The sequence below is a fragment of the Aedes albopictus genome, chromosome 1 (genome assembly GCF_035046485.1).
Source record: "Aedes albopictus strain Foshan chromosome 1, AalbF5, whole genome shotgun sequence".
Taxonomy (NCBI): domain Eukaryota; kingdom Metazoa; phylum Arthropoda; class Insecta; order Diptera; family Culicidae; genus Aedes; species Aedes albopictus.
The window spans coordinates 180,204,329-180,226,078 of NC_085136.1; the positions used below are offsets into that span (position 1 = coordinate 180,204,329).

At 37.7% G+C, this 21,750-nt stretch overlaps 1 long non-coding RNA gene across 1 annotated transcript; it reads left to right on the top strand.

The window, feature by feature from the left end:
• Positions 1-36: 36 nt before the first annotated feature.
• Positions 37-20,136, top strand: LOC134285338 (uncharacterized). Its single transcript, XR_009996299.1, has 2 exons — positions 37-4,982; positions 7,611-20,136. It is a non-coding gene; the product is annotated as an uncharacterized LOC134285338 (long non-coding RNA).
• Positions 20,137-21,750: the final 1,614 nt, after the last annotated feature.

Genomic DNA, 21,750 nt, shown 5'->3' on the forward strand with positions numbered 1-21,750 from the left:
GTTATACTTTTCTAATGCAAAAATGTGCGGGGAATCCAATAAAACCGGTTTCATAGGCCGCACGGATCGTTAACATGCTCATTTTATCCCAATTCCCAAATTTTTTAGCCATTTTTATAGAAATTCATGTATTTTCAGAAGCGGAAATGATCTTGAAGTATGAAAACTCGGCCGATCATGCTCATATATATTGCGGATATGAATAAAAATGTTAAACTTGACCGCACGAATGATTGTCATGCCCGTTTTACCATATCCCCCCAGATTATCGCATTTCTGGTAAGATATGGCATTTATCAAGGGAGAAAATCAGTAAAAATCCATCAAAATAAGTTTTTACCAGCTTAAATACATTTAAGCTATCGAATATATCGAGATAAAAAATCGAACGAACTGGTTTTTGGTCATTTTGCCTTGATGCCCCAAAAATATCATTTTTTGAACTGAAGAGTTCTGCAACTTTTGAAAACCATGATTGCGGTTTACAAAGCCATACTTTTCTGATGTAAAAATGTGCGGGGAATCGAATAAATCTGGTTTCATAGGCTGCGTGGATCGTTAACATTCTCATTTTACCCCAATTCCCCCATTTTTAGCCTTTTTTGATAGAGATTCATATATTTTCAGAAGCGGATGTGACCTTGAAGTATACAAACTCGACCAATCAAGCTCATATATATTGCCGATATAAATGAAAATGTTAAACTTGACCGCATGAATGATTGTCATGCCCGTTTTACCATATTCCCTCAGATTATCGCACTTCTGGTAAGATATTCTATTTATCTAGCGAGAAAATCAGTAAATGTCCGTCCATATGAGTTTCTAATTGGTGAATACATTTGAGCCTTCAAATAAATCAGGATAAAAATAAAAAGAACGGGTATGTTGGTCATTTTGCCTTGATTCCCCAAAAATATCATTTTTTGAATTGAAGAGCTCTGTTACTTTTGAAAACCACGAATGCGATTTACGGAGTCATGTTTATCTAATGTAAAAACGTGTGGAGAATCGAATAAAATTGGTTTCGTGGGCCGCACGGATCGTTAACATACTCATTTTACCCCAATTCCGCAATTTTTGTGTGTTTGATAGAAATTCATGTTCAGATGCGGATACGACATTGAAGTATAAAAACTCGACCAATCAAGCTCTTATATATTTTGCTGTAATAAATAAAAATATTGAACTTGACCGCATGAACAATGTCTATGCCCTTTTTACCATATTCCTCAAATTATCGCATTTCTGGAAAAAATATGCTTTTTGTCTAGGGAGAAAATCGGTAAATGTTCATCTAAGACATTTTAATTTGAATAACACATTTAAGTCATCTATCTATTAAATCAGGGAATAACAACGAACATATATCTTGGTCATTTTGCCTTTATGCCCCATGTATGCTATTTACAAAGTCATTTTTTTAAAGTTAAAATGTTCGAAAAATTTAATGAAACTGGTTTTAAAGGCCACAAGGATCGTCAAAATACTCATTTCGCTTCAATTTCTCGATTTTTTGTGGATTTTCATAGAAATTAATGTTTTTTTTTTTTGAAGTGGAAATGACCATGAAGTTTGAAAATTCAATCAATCAAGCTCATATATACTGTCGATACAAATGAAAACGTCACACATGACCGCATGAATGGTTGTCATGCCTGTTTCACCATATTCTCCCAGATTATCCAAATTCTAACTGTGTTTAATGTGTTTGTCAAACATTTTCAGTTTTGTACTTTTTAGAGTTAAACAAGCTATACAATGTATATAGTATACATCTATAAACAAAATCAACAAATGACAAATTTAACAAAATTTTGTTTATAACCAATTTTAACTATCTAAAGAAAACCTGTTACGAAAATCGGTCGGAAATGCTTTTTTCCTATTTAGCACTGATTCCTCGTAAAATAAACAATTAACTTTACATAAGTGTATAACACAAAAATAATCTGATCCGTTTTTCTATAAAAACGGTTTTTTAAAGATAAAACCCGTGAATTCTAGATGCAGCTTGTTTAACCCTGAATACAATAATTTAGATGAATTCGCAAAAAAAAACGAGTTCAAATCACAGTTATGACTCATGCGGGCATTAATCCAATTTACAGGGTTTTTGTCTTAGAAAATTCACATCTTAGAATAAACGCTTTTGATAACATTCTGAGTTGTACAGTTATTCAAAAAAGGATATTTTTCGGGGCATCAAGGCAAAATGACCAAGATCATGACCAAGATACAAGTTCGTTCGATTGTTGTATCCTGATTTATTAAATGGCTCAAATGTATATTTCAAACAAAAACTCATTTGAATGGGCCTTTTTGGATTTTTTGAGTGTTTATATTTCAAAGTCATTATCGCTTTTGAAAATACATGAAATTCTATCAAATCCCAAGAAAATTGAAAATTGGGCTAAAATGAGTATGCTAACGCCCACATAGCCGAGGCGGTAAACGCACGGGTATTCAGCATGACCGTGCTGAGGGTGACGGGTTCGATTCCCGGTCGGTCCAGGATCTTTTCGTAAAGGAAATTTCCTTGACTTCCTTGGGCATAGAGTATCTTCGTGCCTGCCACACGATATACGCATGCAAAATGGTCATTGGCAGAGGAAGCTCTCAGTTAATAACTGTGGAAGTGCTCATAGAACACTAAGCTGAGAAGCAGGCTTTGTCCCAATGAGGACGTCACGCCAAGAAGAGAGAGAGAGAGTATGCTAACGCGCATTAACCCCTTGAGGCCTATGAAACCACTTTCATTAGATTCTCCGTACAATTTTACCTAAGAAGGGTATGACTGTATAAACTGCATTAGCGGTTTATCGAAGCATATAAAATTCTTGTACATATTCAAAATATTATATTTATATTCCGGGATTTCCAGCAAAATGGCAAGATAGTTCGTACGATTTCTATTTCCTGATGTATTGGATGGCTCAAATGTGTTTTTCAAATAAAAACTTATATGAACTCAACAGTTTTTCTGAGCTTTTATACTTCAAAGTCGTTTCCGCTTCTGAAAATACATGAATTTATATTAAAAAATTCTTAAAAATAGGGAATTGGGGAAACATAAGAAAGTGCGATAACGGTCCGTGAGGCCTATAAAACCACTTTAATTAAATTCCCTGCACATTTCTACATTAAAAAAGTTTGACTTCGTAAACCGCATTCAAGATTTTCAAAAGTTTTAGAATTCTGCAATTAAAAAAAATATATTTTTTCAGGGCATCAAGGTAAAATAAACTAGATATAAGTTCGTTAGATATATTTATCCGGTTCAAAAGATGGGTCGAATGTCTTTTTTAAATAAAAAAAACTCATTTGGATGGCATTTACTGATTTTAATTTAAATAAAATATGACTTTGTAAATAGCATACATGGTTTTCAAAAGTTACAGAACTCTTCAATTCAAAAAGATATTTTTGGCGCATAAAGGCAAAATGACCAAGACATAAGTTTGTTAGATTGTTGTTCACGGATTTAATAGATAAATGGCTCAATATATGTGTTATTCAAATAAAAATCTTTTCCTCCTCGACAAATAGCATGTTTTTCCAGAAATGTGATAATCTGGGGGAATATGGTAAAACGGGCATGGCAATTGTACATGCCGTCAAGTTTATTATTAATTTTATTTATTTCGGCAATATATATGAGCTTGATTGGTCGAGTTTTTATACTTCAAGGTCGTTTCCGCATCTGAAAATACATGAATTTCTATCAAACACACGAAAAATTGCGGAATTGGGGTAAAATGAGTATGTTAACGATCCGTGAGACCTATGAAAACAATTTTATTCGATTCTCCACACATTTTTACATTAGATGACCATGACTCCGTAAATCGCATTCGTGGTTTTCAAAAGTAACAGAGCTCTTCAATTCAAAAAATGTTATTTTTGGGGAATCGAGGCAAAATGACCAACATACCCGTTCTTTTTATTTTTATCCTGATTTATTCGAAGGCTCAAATGTATTCACCAATTAGAAACTCATATGGACGGACATTTACTGATTTTCTTGCTAGATAAATAGCATATCTTACCAGAAGTGCGAAAATCTGAGGGAATATGGTAAAACGGGCATGACAATCATTCATGCGGTCAAGTTTAACATTTTCATTTATATCGGCAATATATATGAGCTAGATTGGTTGGGTTTGTATACTTCAAGATCACATCCGCTTCTGAAAATATATGAATCTCTATCAAAAAAGGCTAAAAATGGGGGAATTGGGGTAAAATGAGAATGTTAACGATCCACGCAGCCTATGAAACCAGATTTATTCGATTCCCCGCACATTTTTACATCAGAAAAGTATGGCTTCGTAAACCGCAATCATGGTTTTCAAAAGTTGCAGAACTCTTCAGTTCATAAAATGATATTTTTGGGGCATCAAGGCAAAATGACCAAAAAACCAGTCCGTTCGATTTTTTATCCCGATATATTCGATGGCTCAAATGTAAAAACTCATTTTGATGGATTTTTACTGATTTTCTCCCTAGATAAATGGCATATCTTGCCAGAAATGCGATAATCTGGGGGAATATGGTTAAACGGGCATGACAATCATTCATGCGGTCAAGTTTAACATTTTTATTCATATCCGCAATATATATGAGCATGATCGGTCGAGTTTTCATACTTCAAGATCATTTCCGCTTCTGAAAATACATGAATTTCTATAAAAACGGCTAAAAAATTGGGGAATTGGGGTAAAATGAGCATGTTAACGATCCGTGCGGCCTATGAAACCAGTTTTATTGGATTCCCCGCACATTTTTGCATTAGAAAAGTATAACTTCGTAAACCGCATTCGTGGTTTTCAAAAGTTACAGAATTCTTTGTCGGTTTTGTACCTTATTTTCCCACTGTGCATTGGTTTGACCGCATTTAATCTGAACACTTTTTAATTTGACCCCCTCTAATCTGCACATCGTTCAAACTAAAAATGGTTCAAACGTCATACTGCTCCAGGGTTGTTAACGTTAATCAACGATTAACGCCGTTTCGTTAATTCGTTAACGTTAATTGTAACGATCAACGATTCTTCCGTTGATTTTTTGGAAGCGTTGATCAACGTTAACGTTAACGCGGAGCGTTGATTTAACGTTAACGACTCCGTTAATTTTACGTTAATTGTAGTACATATTTAATTTTGTCAGTGTTTCATCTGCTTGTCTAAGATATCACATAAATCACAGACAAATAGATGTGACACTAACGAAATTTCAATCTCATATACCTCATGATCCTGATTACTTAGAGAGTTGGTGTCTTCGGCAAAGTTGTTTGGCTGGTCAAGGACTAACCGATAATATGACTTAAGTTTCAAAATTCCACCACTAGGCGGCGCTAGTGAGCTAACAAATTTTGTTTTCCATATATATCAGGAAAATTTGCAAAAAAATGCAACTAGCGCCGCCTTGCTACAGAAACTTGAACCAAACGGTGATTATTCTGAAAGCCCTTGATCTACCAAACAATATTGCTGAAGACACCACCTTTCTACAAAAACAGGATGCTGAGGTATGCGAAATTTAAAATTTGTTTGCTCTCTAGCGCCGCCTAGCGGTGGAATTTTGAATCTTAAGTCTTATTATCGGTTAGTCCTTGACCAGCCAAACAACTTTGCCGAAGACACCAACTCTCTAAGTAATCAGGATTAGGAGATATATGAGATTGAAATTTTGTTAGTGTCATATCTATTTGTCTGTGATTTATGTGATTTCTTAGACAAACAGATGCAACACTGACAAACATTTCCATCCCATATATCTCAGGATCCTGATAACTTAGAGAGTTTGTTTCTTCGGCAAAGTTGTTCAGCTGGTCAAGGGCTTTCAGAATTTCAGGCCGTATGATTCGTGATTTCACCGCAAGGCGGCGCTAGAGAGCGTACAAATTTTACATTTCACATATCTCAGCATTCTGATTCTTTAGAAAGATGGTGTCTTCGGCAAAATTGTTTGGTAGATCAAGGGCTTTCAGAATAATTTTCGTTTGGTTCGAGTTTCTGCAGCTAGGCGGCGCTAGTTGCAATTTTTTGCAAATTTTCCTGATTTATATGAAAATCAAAAGTTTTTAGCTCACTAGCACCGCCTAGTGGTGGAATTTGGAACCAAAATATCCATTAACTGTAAGTCCTTGACCAGTTGTCTTGCGGGAAACATCAAATTATGCATTCGTTTAGACCAAGCATTTGCTCTTTTGCCCCATTAGCTAACCCAATATTATAAGTGGCAACTCTTTAGGCGACATATTGGAGCTTTGCCTAGTGCGCGAAGGGTTATTAGTCCACTAATATGGGCGCTTTTTCATGGGCGAAGCATTTGAAGCAACCTTGGCCGTTTTAAAAGCATAATTGAAAAGATGGCCGACAAAACAACTAGAACGAATGAATCAGGAAAAAAAATATTACTCAAAATACATATAATTCCTTTCACATGATTTACAAGAAAGGTAACTTTAACCTAGCTACTTACATCAGCTTCCTTTATTTTTCGCGTTTAGATTTGAACGTCAGCCTTCGGTAAACCAAACTATCTAGGTATGCATGATTTAGATTTTGCTGTCCTCTAAACCTGAATGCAGAAGTGGTTTATTCAGGTAACGTTGCTTGAGTTCTTGCTGAGATAACTCTGAAATCGAGTTTGCTGAAGTATGACCAAGATCAAATGAATACTAGAAACCAATGGGAAATTTTTTGACATTTGCATGGATGGCTACTGTGATCAACTCAATAGCTACATAAGGACAGACTTGTTAGAATCCCAAAATGGCCGCCATAATGGCCGACTTCGACACCTACTCACGATTTCGAGCGCACAAGTCTCTTCGTAAACCAAACGGGCGCACCCGATCTTCTTATTTGAAGCTTATTACAAGTGAGCAAGATCAGAATAATAAAATGCACTGTTGTTTGAAGCTTGTTTCTCGAGATTTGTGCGTTTGAAGTTCTGATGCACTGTTGAAGCGGGATTTCAAGACGTTTGTCCTTCAGATGAGTCATGTTTCATAATTGTTCACAAACAACATGTGGGTAGCCTAAAAACACCGGGGGATAGTCATGGAAGAAATTAGAGCGCTTTGGGCACTTCAAGTCCCAAAGACGAGCGCGTTGGGTGTATTGCATAACAAGCGCGCTCAGTTTCACAGCTGAAGGTGCATAATGCACCAACACCATTACTTCCCTCCGAAGCATAAACTCACGCTTCCTGAGTAAGTCGGCAAAGCATTTTGCAGGTTCTTGACGTGGACGTTATATGTAGATTCAATTATAACACTGTCAAATGCCGGCGCACAAGCTCCTTAAAAAAAAAATTGTCTTGCTAGTGAGTAATAAAAAAAAACTTGTCAAACACAAATAATAATCTACCCAAAAATTGAAAAAAAAAAACACAAGAGTCACACAGATCACAAAGCATATTACATCAATTAACGCCAAAATTAACGGCATTCGTTGACGTTAATTTAACGCATTCCGTTGACGTTAACGTTAACTGGCTAGAAAATCAACGCAACGCCGTTGACGTTGATTCGGATGAAAATTAACGTTAACGGCGTTAATCGTTGATTAACGTTAACAACCCTGTACTGCTCAAAGAACAGGGTGAAAAGAATCAGCAAAAAGGGTTACCATCAGTGTGTTTTTCGATGCCCACAGGGTTACTATTAGTTCAAATTAAAAATGAATCTCGTTGGTTTACATGAGGTGTCGTTCAAACCAACGGGGGTAGACGGTGCTCAAATTTAAAATAAAGACTAAAACAAAACCCAAGTAACCACGAAGCCGTATATAAGTGCACCAATTTTGCCATATATTGATAACTAATATTGTGAATATAATGCTGCATTACTTTAAACCAGACCTGCCCAACCTTTTACGGCCGCGGGCCACAGCCAACACTCCATACCAGTTGATGGGCCAAAAATTAAAATTCGACTATGTAACACTTTTTTCAAATACTTCTCTGAACTTCTGAACTATTGTTTAAAAAAATTTCAGTTTCTTATGAAATTTCTGTGCTTACTGCATAGGGGGATTAGGGGCATAATGGACACCCTAAGCAAATAAGTATGTTAGGCCTGCATAACAGACAAAAACTTAACATATTATCAGTTGGCTTACAACTTTAACTTGTTTCCTACGTATTTCAATAATTTGCTGCAGGTAGAATGTCATTATTGTGAAGAAATAGTGAATTGTAAACCGTGTGTTTTTTGGGGCTGGCAGGAAAGGTACGGGGCGAAATGGACACCCATCGGGGCATAATGGACACCTCTGCATATTTTATGCTGTATTTTTGATAATATCGACCAGTTAAGTAATTTGTCTATGGATATTAATACCACAGATATAATACTCCATCTTAGACGAGTTTTCATATCATTAAAGTTAATTAAATAAATTTTAGGCTGAAATAATCGGTTTGATTTTTTCCAAACTCTCTAAAACGCCTAACAGTATGCAACGCGCGTACATCCATTCACAATTGCCAGTGTTCATTTCGCCCCGAATCGAGTACTGCATTGAAATTGCTATTTTGAGTAGGTTTTGATCAAAAATGTAATACTTCATCCATTGCTAAATCTGCGTATACATGTAGATAAGCTAACAATTCACTTGTTTTTATGGTGGCCACACTCAAACACTCGCAATACCTTATTTGCTGCTGCTTCGAAATTATAAGAAATCCACCATATGAAAAGCATACTTCAATTTCAATGATATTTTGGTTATTTTGAAGGAATATAAATGGTACTTTTGAAAAATAGAACAATGACTTGTTCCTTTAGACTTATGCATTAAAAGTTTTACATAAAAGTCAACGGTTTCGGCAAAAATAGGGGTGTCCATTTCGCCCCGGGTGTCCATTATGCCCCTAATCCCCCTACATAAGAATTTTTGAAGAATTTCGCAGTTCGTTTTAGTAAATAGTATAAACCATCCTAGCATGGGCGCACCACGCTGTCATAGAGCATGTCTTGCATGTCTGGCTGGGTCATATTGACCCCTACATCTTACTTGGCTTAAGAAAGATACAATGGCATTCATAAAGCAGGATCTCAGGCTGGTTCCTATTAATCAATGTTTCTATGTTGTATCTTACGACAAAAATAGAATCTTTAAATTCTCGTAGAATTCAGATTCGTTTGCTGTTTTTTTTATTTTTTTTAAAGTTGTTTTACAATGTCAAAGTGTTCTCAAAAGTTTACAAGTACTTTCACATTGCCATAATCTGATGATTCCTCGTAATCTGTAAATTGAATCAAGTAGATATACATTTTTAAATACGCACTAAAATATAAAACTACTTATTTTTTTCAAATTTCACTTGGAAACGAAAAAAATACTCAAAAATATTATTTAAAAGGCCAAATTACATAATTTTTCTTTATTCGTGCCGCGGGCCGCACGAAATATCCTCGCGGGCCGGATCCGGCCCGCGGGTCGTACGTTGGGCAGCCCTGCTTTCAACACCTCATTGAAGCAATATTAAAGTCGAAAAGGGCCCCACTAAAATCCAATTAGTGCCACATATTGCAGCACGCTGACAGCCATTGCTAAAGTAACATAAATGCATGTGCTGTACATTTGCATATGCACATGCTTGATACGTGCAACTAGAAAAACCTAAACAAAAATCTATTTTTAGCACCGGTTTCGTTATCGACGGCACTGATGCCCACATGAATGTTTTGATCATTATTTTTTGTCGCCGGGTCGGGAGTCGAACCAGAAGTGTTGAAGACCGCTAGATGGGTTCCATACGCGCTGGTGCCTTGGACCGTTTCTGCTGCAGTGATAACAACAGATATTCCATTAACTTAACCCGCAAACACCCGGGACGATCTACTTTTGGTAGAAATGCAATATCTTCTTTGTTTTAAAACATTTTACCCCGGATTTTTTTTTATAATCAAGGGGAATAGTTATGCTAAGAAATGCATGGTACCTCCCCCCTTTGCACACTCCCTTCTTTTGCGGGGAGGCGAGAATACGTGGCTTTTTTTTTGTATTTTTCAAAAATTCTACATGTTTTTGCTGAAAGTTCATCGTTTTGCTAATCGTCAAAAGTTTTCACTGATCCTAGATATGCAATGTATTACTACTCATCATAGTCTATTGAAGTTTTGATCCCAGAGCTATTCTAAGGCCTCCAAAGTACTCCGAAGTTTGTGACACAAATCTAACATTCTCAACCAAATTTTATACACGATGAATGATTACAGAACATTGTCTACGGTACTTAAAAAGCCTCAAAGCACCCCTAGAAAATTCATGGTACATAAATTGGGTGATCTAGGTCATCCAAACTACTCTGGAATTCATTTTCTTAAGATCTAAAACATCTACCATCATTTGTGTTCACTCTGTCCAAGAAATTTAGTCACGTTGATGTCCATTACACCTCTCAATGCTATGAGCAACTTGATATTGTGGTAGTTGGGCATTCCGTGAAATACAAATGGCCTCCAATACATTTTGAAGTTTGGCTTACGATATCGACATACTGTCTCATGCTTTAGTTGTGAAAAATTTTCGTGGAATCTAGTCTATAGTGCTGATGGAACCTCAGTGCACATCTATAATGCTTTTGGTACATTCATGGGATATTCCAGGTTTTCCAAACTATTCTGGAACTAGGAACTTCAAGGTCTACAGGCTCTACACTTGCTTTTCTTCACTCTATCGGCATAATCCTTTCACGATTGTGTATGTTGCACCTCACTATATTACGAGTATCTCACGCTAACGCCGCTCAGCACTAAAGTGCATAATTTCCAGACTACACCAAAAATGTGTAACCCTTGCACATTCACAAAATCAGCTCCAGTGTCCGCAAAATTGTTAAAATCACTAAAATTTTTGTACGCTAATCTAGGTAGGATTACTAGTGACCTTGGAAAACAAAAAAAAATCAACATTTCGCATCTAGAAGAGTGTACGAGCTGTTTTTCGAGAATGTGTAACTGCTACACATTTTTGTGTGGTCTGGAAATTATGCACTTATGAGTAGGTCTTACACATTTTAGTGCTGAGCAGTTTTAGCGTGCTGTATTTGTTGCTATTTGGGTGTCCACTGGCATACAAATGGACCCAATGTATTTTGAAGTATGGGTCGCAATATCTGTAAATCTTAGGATATTTTTATTGTAGTGAATGCTCGCGGAATATAATCTACGCTATTCTTAGAACCTCAGGGGGCCATTCTGATAACTTAGGAACATTCACTAGGTGATCAAGGTCATCCAAACTATTCTGGAATTCAGACCTTCAAGCTTTACACTCTTGTATCTCTTTACTTTATTCTTCGACGATTACCTTTGTTGTATCTCGTAATGTTTTGAGTATTTCTTTGTGTTGCTTGTGCATCCACTGACATACAAATAATCTTTATGGTATTTGGAAGTGTCGGAAATTACCTAAGTATTCCTCTAGGCGTTCCTCGGAAATTCCTCCAGGAGTCCCTCAGAAATTTTTCGTGATGTTCTCCGAGAACATCTACGAGTTCCTAGGGAATACCTCAGGACTTCCCGTTAAATTCCTTAAGAGTTTCCCAGCAGTTTCTCTAAAGTTTATTCAGGAGATACGCTGGAATTCCTTCAGGAGTTCCTCAGGAATTACTTCAAGAGCTTTTCGGAAAATCCTGCAGGAGTTCCTCGGGAATCCCTCCAGAAATTTCCCGAGGATTCCACGGGAGTCCTCCAAAGATTTCTCCAGGCATTCCCTTAAAACTCCTCAAGGAAATTTTCTCAAGAGTTCATCCAGAAATTTCTCCTGGGATTCCTCCAGCGATTTCTCTAGAAATTCTTCCAGGGATTCCTTAAGGGATTCCTTAAGGGATTCCTTCAGGGTTTCCTTCAGGAATATCCCCAGGGATTCCTTCGCGAAATACTCTATGGACTCATCAAGGAATTCAGTCAGGTATTCCTCCAGGAATTCCTCCAGAGCTCCTTCAGGAATTCATCAAAGATCTCCTCCAACAACTAATCCAGGGATTTCTTCAGGATTCACGGGATTCTTCCAGAAGTTCTTCCAGGGATTCCTCCAGAGTTTCCTCCAGGAATTCTTCCAGGGAATACTCCAGAAATGCCTCCAGACAATTTCTCCGGGTAATCTTCCCGGGTAATTTCTCCAGAAATTCCTCCAGGAATTTTTTCATGAAAAACTGCTAATTTATGTATGAATTCATCAAGGAAATCCTTCAGAAATTCCTCCACGGTGTCCTCCAGAAATTCTTCCAAGAGTTCCTCCAGGAATACCTCCAGGAATTCCGCCAGCAATTCAAACAGGGGTTCTTCCCGGAATTCCTCACCGGGATTCATCCTTAAATTATTTCAGGGATTCCATCAGTCATTCCTCCAGGGATTCCTCCAGGAATTCTTCCTGGATATACTCCAGGATATATTCCAGAAATTCCTTCGGCAAATATTCCAGGAGTTCTTTCAAGAATTACTCCACGAATGATTACGAATTCCTTCTGGAATTACTACAGGAAATCGTCTAGGAATTGTTCCGGGAAACACCCTAGGAATTCCTTCAAGAAATACTCTAGAAATTCCTCCAGGAATAACTACATGAATTTCAACAGGAATTGCTGTATTAATTACTACAGGAATTTCTCCAGAAATTCCTTCAATTCCAGTTCATACAGGAAATACCTCAAGTGAATTCGGAATCACTCGTATGAATTACTCCATGAATTCTTACAGGAAATAATTCATGAAATCCTCCAGAAATTCCTCCAGAAAATTAAAATTGAAAAAAAAATTCTAAATTTCATCGCAGTTCAACGAAATCCTTAAGGAATTCCTGTTAGAATTCCCCTGGGAAATTCTTTAAAAAAATCCTTCACAAATTACTACATGAATTGGCGAAAGTACTCCAGGAATTCCTCCAGGGTATTCTCCAGAAATTTCTTCAAGAAATTCTTGAAGAAATTCTTGGAAGTATTCTTGTACGAATTCTTGGAGGAATTCCTGGAGAAATTCCTAGAGAGATTCTTGGAGGATTACCTGAAGGTATTCTTGGAGGGATTCCCGGAAATATTCCAGTATGCATTTCTGGAGGAGTTTCTGAAAGTATTTATTGAAAAACCCCTTAGGTTTTCCTGGAGAAATTTATAAAGGAACTCCTGGCCAAATTCCAGGACGGATTCTTGGAGGAATTTTGACATAAACATTGGAGCAGGTCTTGGAGAAATTCTTATTAGAGTTCATGTTGGACTGAAGAATCTAGGAGGTATTCATAAAGGAATTTCTGGAGGATTTTTTGAATGAATTTTTAAAGGAATTTCTTGACAAATCCCTGGAGGAATTTCTAGCGAAATTCCTTGTCTTGCATGTCTGGCTGGGTCATATTGACCCCTACATCTTACTTGGCTTAAGAAAGATACAATGGCATTCATAAAGCAGGATCTCAGGCTGGTTCCTATTAATCAATGTTTCTATGTTGTATCTTACGACAAAAATAGAATCTTTAAATTCTCGTAGAATTCAGATTCGTTTGCTGTTTTTTTTATTTTTTTTAAAGTTGTTTTACAATGTCAAAGTGTTCTCAAAAGTTTACAAGTACTTTCACATTGCCATAATCTGATGATTCCTCGTAATCTGTAAATTGAATCAAGTAGATATACATTTTTAAATACGCACTAAAATATAAAACTACTTATTTTTTTCAAATTTCACTTGGAAACGAAAAAAATACTCAAAAATATTATTTAAAAGGCCAAATTACATAATTTTTCTTTATTCGTGCCGCGGGCCGCACGAAATATCCTCGCGGGCCGGATCCGGCCCGCGGGTCGTACGTTGGGCAGCCCTGCTTTCAACACCTCATTGAAGCAATATTAAAGTCGAAAAGGGCCCCACTAAAATCCAATTAGTGCCACATATTGCAGCACGCTGACAGCCATTGCTAAAGTAACATAAATGCATGTGCTGTACATTTGCATATGCACATGCTTGATACGTGCAACTAGAAAAACCTAAACAAAAATCTATTTTTAGCACCGGTTTCGTTATCGACGGCACTGATGCCCACATGAATGTTTTGATCATTATTTTTTGTCGCCGGGTCGGGAGTCGAACCAGAAGTGTTGAAGACCGCTAGATGGGTTCCATACGCGCTGGTGCCTTGGACCGTTTCTGCTGCAGTGATAACAACAGATATTCCATTAACTTAACCCGCAAACACCCGGGACGATCTACTTTTGGTAGAAATGCAATATCTTCTTTGTTTTAAAACATTTTACCCCGGATTTTTTTTTATAATCAAGGGGAATAGTTATGCTAAGAAATGCATGGTACCTCCCCCCTTTGCACACTCCCTTCTTTTGCGGGGAGGCGAGAATACGTGGCTTTTTTTTTGTATTTTTCAAAAATTCTACATGTTTTTGCTGAAAGTTCATCGTTTTGCTAATCGTCAAAAGTTTTCACTGATCCTAGATATGCAATGTATTACTACTCATCATAGTCTATTGAAGTTTTGATCCCAGAGCTATTCTAAGGCCTCCAAAGTACTCCGAAGTTTGTGACACAAATCTAACATTCTCAACCAAATTTTATACACGATGAATGATTACAGAACATTGTCTACGGTACTTAAAAAGCCTCAAAGCACCCCTAGAAAATTCATGGTACATAAATTGGGTGATCTAGGTCATCCAAACTACTCTGGAATTCATTTTCTTAAGATCTAAAACATCTACCATCATTTGTGTTCACTCTGTCCAAGAAATTTAGTCACGTTGATGTCCATTACACCTCTCAATGCTATGAGCAACTTGATATTGTGGTAGTTGGGCATTCCGTGAAATACAAATGGCCTCCAATACATTTTGAAGTTTGGCTTACGATATCGACATACTGTCTCATGCTTTAGTTGTGAAAAATTTTCGTGGAATCTAGTCTATAGTGCTGATGGAACCTCAGTGCACATCTATAATGCTTTTGGTACATTCATGGGATATTCCAGGTTTTCCAAACTATTCTGGAACTAGGAACTTCAAGGTCTACAGGCTCTACACTTGCTTTTCTTCACTCTATCGGCATAATCCTTTCACGATTGTGTATGTTGCACCTCACTATATTACGAGTATCTGTATTTGTTGCTATTTGGGTGTCCACTGGCATACAAATGGACCCAATGTATTTTGAAGTATGGGTCGCAATATCTGTAAATCTTAGGATATTTTTATTGTAGTGAATGCTCGCGGAATATAATCTACGCTATTCTTAGAACCTCAGGGGGCCATTCTGATAACTTAGGAACATTCACTAGGTGATCAAGGTCATCCAAACTATTCTGGAATTCAGACCTTCAAGCTTTACACTCTTGTATCTCTTTACTTTATTCTTCGACGATTACCTTTGTTGTATCTCGTAATGTTTTGAGTATTTCTTTGTGTTGCTTGTGCATCCACTGACATACAAATAATCTTTATGGTATTTGGAAGTGTCGGAAATTACCTAAGTATTCCTCTAGGCGTTCCTCGGAAATTCCTCCAGGAGTCCCTCAGAAATTTTTCGTGATGTTCTCCGAGAACATCTACGAGTTCCTAGGGAATACCTCAGGACTTCCCGTTAAATTCCTTAAGAGTTTCCCAGCAGTTTCTCTAAAGTTTATTCAGGAGATACGCTGGAATTCCTTCAGGAGTTCCTCAGGAATTACTTCAAGAGCTTTTCGGAAAATCCTGCAGGAGTTCCTCGGGAATCCCTCCAGAAATTTCCCGAGGATTCCACGGGAGTCCTCCAAAGATTTCTCCAGGCATTCCCTTAAAACTCCTCAAGGAAATTTTCTCAAGAGTTCATCCAGAAATTTCTCCTGGGATTCCTCCAGCGATTTCTCTAGAAATTCTTCCAGGGATTCCTTAAGGGATTCCTTAAGGGATTCCTTCAGGGTTTCCTTCAGGAATATCCCCAGGGATTCCTTCGCGAAATACTCTATGGACTCATCAAGGAATTCAGTCAGGTATTCCTCCAGGAATTCCTCCAGAGCTCCTTCAGGAATTCATCAAAGATCTCCTCCAACAACTAATCCAGGGATTTCTTCAGGATTCACGGGATTCTTCCAGAAGTTCTTCCAGGGATTCCTCCAGAGTTTCCTCCAGGAATTCTTCCAGGGAATACTCCAGAAATGCCTCCAGACAATTTCTCCGGGTAATCTTCCCGGGTAATTTCTCCAGAAATTCCTCCAGGAATTTTTTCATGAAAAACTGCTAATTTATGTATGAATTCATCAAGGAAATCCTTCAGAAATTCCTCCACGGTGTCCTCCAGAAATTCTTCCAAGAGTTCCTCCAGGAATACCTCCAGGAATTCCGCCAGCAATTCAAACAGGGGTTCTTCCCGGAATTCCTCACCGGGATTCATCCTTAAATTATTTCAGGGATTCCATCAGTCATTCCTCCAGGGATTCCTCCAGGAATTCTTCCTGGATATACTCCAGGATATATTCCAGAAATTCCTTCGGCAAATATTCCAGGAGTTCTTTCAAGAATTACTCCACGAATGATTACGAATTCCTTCTGGAATTACTACAGGAAATCGTCTAGGAATTGTTCCGGGAAACACCCTAGGAATTCCTTCAAGAAATACTCTAGAAATTCCTCCAGGAATAACTACATGAATTTCAACAGGAATTGCTGTATTAATTACTACAGGAATTTCTCCAGAAATTCCTTCAATTCCAGTTCATACAGGAAATACCTCAAGTGAATTCGGAATCACTCGTATGAATTACTCCATGAATTCTTACAGGAAATAATTCATGAAATCCTCCAGAAATTCCTCCAGAAAATTAAAATTGAAAAAAAAATTCTAAATTTCATCGCAGTTCAACGAAATCCTTAAGGAATTCCTGTTAGAATTCCCCTGGGAAATTCTTTAAAAAAATCCTTCACAAATTACTACATGAATTGGCGAAAGTACTCCAGGAATTCCTCCAGGGTATTCTCCAGAAATTTCTTCAAGAAATTCTTGAAGAAATTCTTGGAAGTATTCTTGTACGAATTCTTGGAGGAATTCCTGGAGAAATTCCTAGAGAGATTCTTGGAGGATTACCTGAAGGTATTCTTGGAGGGATTCCCGGAAATATTCCAGTATGCATTTCTGGAGGAGTTTCTGAAAGTATTTATTGAAAAACCCCTTAGGTTTTCCTGGAGAAATTTATAAAGGAACTCCTGGCCAAATTCCAGGACGGATTCTTGGAGGAATTTTGACATAAACATTGGAGCAGGTCTTGGAGAAATTCTTATTAGAGTTCATGTTGGACTGAAGAATCTAGGAGGTATTCATAAAGGAATTTCTGGAGGATTTTTTGAATGAATTTTTAAAGGAATTTCTTGACAAATCCCTGGAGGAATTTCTAGCGAAATTCCTGAAATTGGCAGATATCTTAGAGGGTTCTCTGGTAAAATTCTTGGGGAAGGTACAGTAGGATTTTTTTTATAATTCCTGGAGGGATTCTTTGAAGAATTCTAGACAGATGTCTTGGAGTAATTTCTGGGTGAATTCTGAAGATATTTCCGGAGTAATTTCTGGGAGAATTGTTGGAGGAAACTCTGGAGGAACCAGTGGAGAAATTTCTGGAAGAATCGCTTGAATCCTGAAGAAATCCCTGGGTTGGCTGCTGGAGGAAATCTTGGAAGAACCTCTGAGAGAGCTCTGGAGGAATTCCTGGAGGAATACCTGAATGAATTCCTGGATGAATCCATGGAGGAATCCATGCAGGAATTTCTGGGGGTATTCCTGAAGGAATCCCTGGAAGAACTTCTAGAGAAACCGCTGAAGGAATCCCTGGAGAAATTCTTAGGAAAATTCTTGGAGGAATCCCTGGAAAATTTCCTGGAGGGATTCCAGGAGAAATTTCTGGAGGAACTCTTGGGAAAACTTCCTTGATGAGTTTTTAGGGAATGCATGAAGAAATCCCGTGGAATCCTCGGGGAATTTCTGAAGGAATTCCCGAGGAACTCCTACAGGATTTTTCGAAAACTTTTTCCAGTTTTCCAGCATAGCTCCTGAATAAATTTTCGAGAAACTGCTGAAAAAGTTCACGGGAAGTCTTGAGACATTCCCTAGGAACTCGTAGAGATATTCTCGGAGAATATCACGATGAATTTCTGAGGGACTCCTAGAGGAATTTCCAAGGAACGCCTAGAGGAATTCTTGGGTAATTATCGACACTTCCAAATACCATAAAGAAAATTTGTATGTCAGTGGATGAACAAGTAACACAAATACTCAACAAATTATGAGATACAACAGAGGTAATCGTGGAAGAAGTACATCGATAAAATAAAGATTTACAAGAGTAGAGCTTGTAGAGCTTGAAAGTCTTAATTTCAGAATAGTTTGGATGACCTAGATCACCAAGTGAATGTTCCTAAGTTATCAGAATTGCTCTCCGAGGTTCTAAGAGTAGCGTAGATTATATTCCGCGAGCATTCACTACAATAAAAATATCCTAAGATTTACAGATATTGCGACCCATACTTCAAAATACATTTGGTCCATTTGTATGCCAGTGGACACCCAAATAGCAACAAATACAGATACTCGTAATATAATGAGGTGCAACAGACACAATCGTGAAAGGATTATGCCGACAGAGTGAAGAAAAACAAGAGTAGAGCCTGTAGACCTTGAAGTTCCTAATTCCAGAATAGTTTGGAAAGCCTTGAATATCCCATGAATGTACCAAAAGCATTATAGATGTGCACTGAGGCTCCATCAGCACTATAGACTAGATTCCACGAAAATTTTTCACAACTAAAGCATGAGACAGTATGTAGATATCGGAAGCCAAACTTCAAAATGTATTGGAGACCATTTGTATTTCACGGAATGTCCAACTACCACAATATCAAGTTGCTCATAGCATTGTGAGGTGTAATGGACATCAACGTGACTAAATTTCTTGGACAGAGTGAACACAAACGATGGTAGATGTTTTAGATCTTAAGAAAATGAATTCCAGAGTAGTTTGGATGACCTAGATCACCCAATTTATGTACCATGAATTTTCTAGGGGTGCTTTGAGGCTTTTTTAGTACCGTAGACAATGTTCTGTAATCATTCATCGTGTATAAAATTTGGTTGAGAATGATAGATTTGTGTCACAAACTTCGGAGTACTCTTGAGGCCTTAGAATAACTCTAAGATCAAAACTTCAACAGACTATGATGGTTAGTAATACATTGCATATCTAGGATCAGTGAAAACTATTGATGATTAGCAAAACGATGAACTTTCAGCAAAAACATGTAGAATTTATGAAAAATACAAAAAAAAGCCACGTATTTTCGCCTCCCCGCAAAAGGGGGGAGGGTGCAAAGGGGGGAGGTACCATGCATTTCTTAGCACAACTATTCCCCTTGACTATAAAAAAAATCCGGGGTAAAATGTTTTGAAACAAAGAAGATATTGCATTTCTGCCAAAAGTAGATCGTCCCGGGTGTTTGCGGGTTAAAGGAAACTGTTCTTCTGTCTCAATCATTGCAGTAGAGGGCAAAACGACTATGTCATATGTAATAGAATTCAGTGATTTGTCACAATCTGATAAATACATAATGCAGAGGCGTCTCGTGACTGGCAGACTGACCTGTTCTACAGATTACTATTTACTAAATGAAAACACATTAGAGTTATTTTATACTATGCTTGCTGTTTTTTTTTGTTTTAGTATTGTGATTTTTAACATTAAATGTTAAACAAATTTTGTTTGTTAACCACTTTTATCTTCTTGTTTGTTAACCATTTTCTGAAAAATATCTTCCGCATTTTCATCGCAAATAATGATGCGACTCGCATTCAGATGCGCCTTTGAGCGACTTCCGAAGTTTGGTATCTCACATACTTTTAGAAAAATCCATTTTCGGTGGAAGTCATTTTCTAACGTTCTTCACACACCGACGATACTTGTTTTTTTTTTTCAATCATGTCCAACATGCTCTCTTTTCCGCAAATGTTCGAAATTTCCACCTCCATAAATTGTTTTAGCTCGTATCATGACCTCGAAGTTAAAATTTGGAAACCGCTGCCAACGAGCTAGAGCACATTCGGCTCCCCCAGCTTCATCCACGCTGGATGTAATGCATAACAAGCGCGCACGACATTGGGTGTGCCATGTGCTCTAGCTGCGTAAGTTGTTCTCAGCCTACGTAGAACGACAAACCGAGAAGCCACAGTCCAAGCTTTCATTAATTTCTGGTTGTGCTACACACATGTAAACTTTCCACTGAAGAAGCTCTTTGCGTTTAGCTGTGTGCCTCTGGTATCCATCGCTTTTTTCTCTGAAGAGTATACCGAACAGCATGCTAACAATCATTTACACACATTTGAGAACCTGACCGGTAAGCATAGCTGGCAAAGTATTTATTCAAATACTGTGCAATCAATGTTCATTATTCCATTTTTTTTTTAGATATTGTTAAATAATCCTTTAATTTCCAACAACGATACAACATACATTTTTAGCATTCTAAAACTGTAAATTTTCAACATGATTTTAAAAACTTTAGTCGATTGCGCTTAGCGTGCGTGTACGCGTGAGAAGCAGGCGGGAAGTAAAAAATGGAAAGAAACGTTGACAACGCTGCTGCTGGTTCTAGACGAGTAGGGAACGTATGAGCGACAGAGTAAAATGAAATGAATTCGAATGAACACTGCCATTCGGAGGCAAAAAAGTGAGAAAACTGTTGGTTTGGGAACAGCATCCTTCGTTCGCATGAATCGGGGAACCGGTGGCATGTAGTTTCGAAGAGTCGAGCAAGAGAGAGCTGCGCAAGGCTGGCTCTCGCATGCTCTTGTTATATGGTTTCTGCCGGTGGATGGCTTGGAGTCGTCTTTCGTTCTTCATAAACCGGGAACGATGTTAGCGCCTTGTGTGCAAGTTGTTATGGGGTATGTGCGGTGGGAGTTTATAATTTAGTTTATTCTTTTGGTATATCTACTTAAAGATTATTTTGCGAGTTTTATTCTCAGCCTATACCCGTTCCAAGAACAGGTCGAACATGTGGACGAGGCGCCTCTGACATAATGCGTTTTCGAAGATATTTAATCAATATAAGAAAATTAAAAGCACGATTAAAACACCCTTCGCTTCGCATACTGCTCATATGCTAATTGTGGTTTCCATCATTATTGGCATGTGATAGCAGCCTACAGAAAAGAGAAAAGGTCATCTCTAAAAAGGTTTGCTGTCGTCGATCGGTGGCTCAAACGGGGATTAAGTTGACCGGGAGTCGAACCAGAAACGTTGAAGACCGCTTGAGTTGACTGTAAAGTTGTTCAATCTTCTTGATCTCATTTGTTTACCATTAGAGTCAAGCTTTTATAATTGTATTGTTAGAGCAAACTTTGCTAGTTTGTGCATTGCGTTTGTTCAGTTTTTGCATTGTTGAATTATTGAAGTATCTTATATCACCATTTAATGAACCCTGATGTAAAGAAAAATGCAATGCATCATTACATTGATAATGCCAATCTAAAAGATTATTGCATGACAAGTGTGGAATTACTGCATTTCGCATTGCAAAGGTTGATATTCAGTCTAATTCGTGCAATGATATAATGCTTGTGGTTACTTGGGAATAGTCCTGTTCAACGACGTAGGTTGAACTAGTTCGAAGTTGCTCCATCCTGCTCTTACCCGTTTGTTGACAAATGGATAACAGCAGGATGCAGCAACTTCGAGCAAGTTCAACCTGCGTCGTTGCACAGGACTAATATGGCAAGTG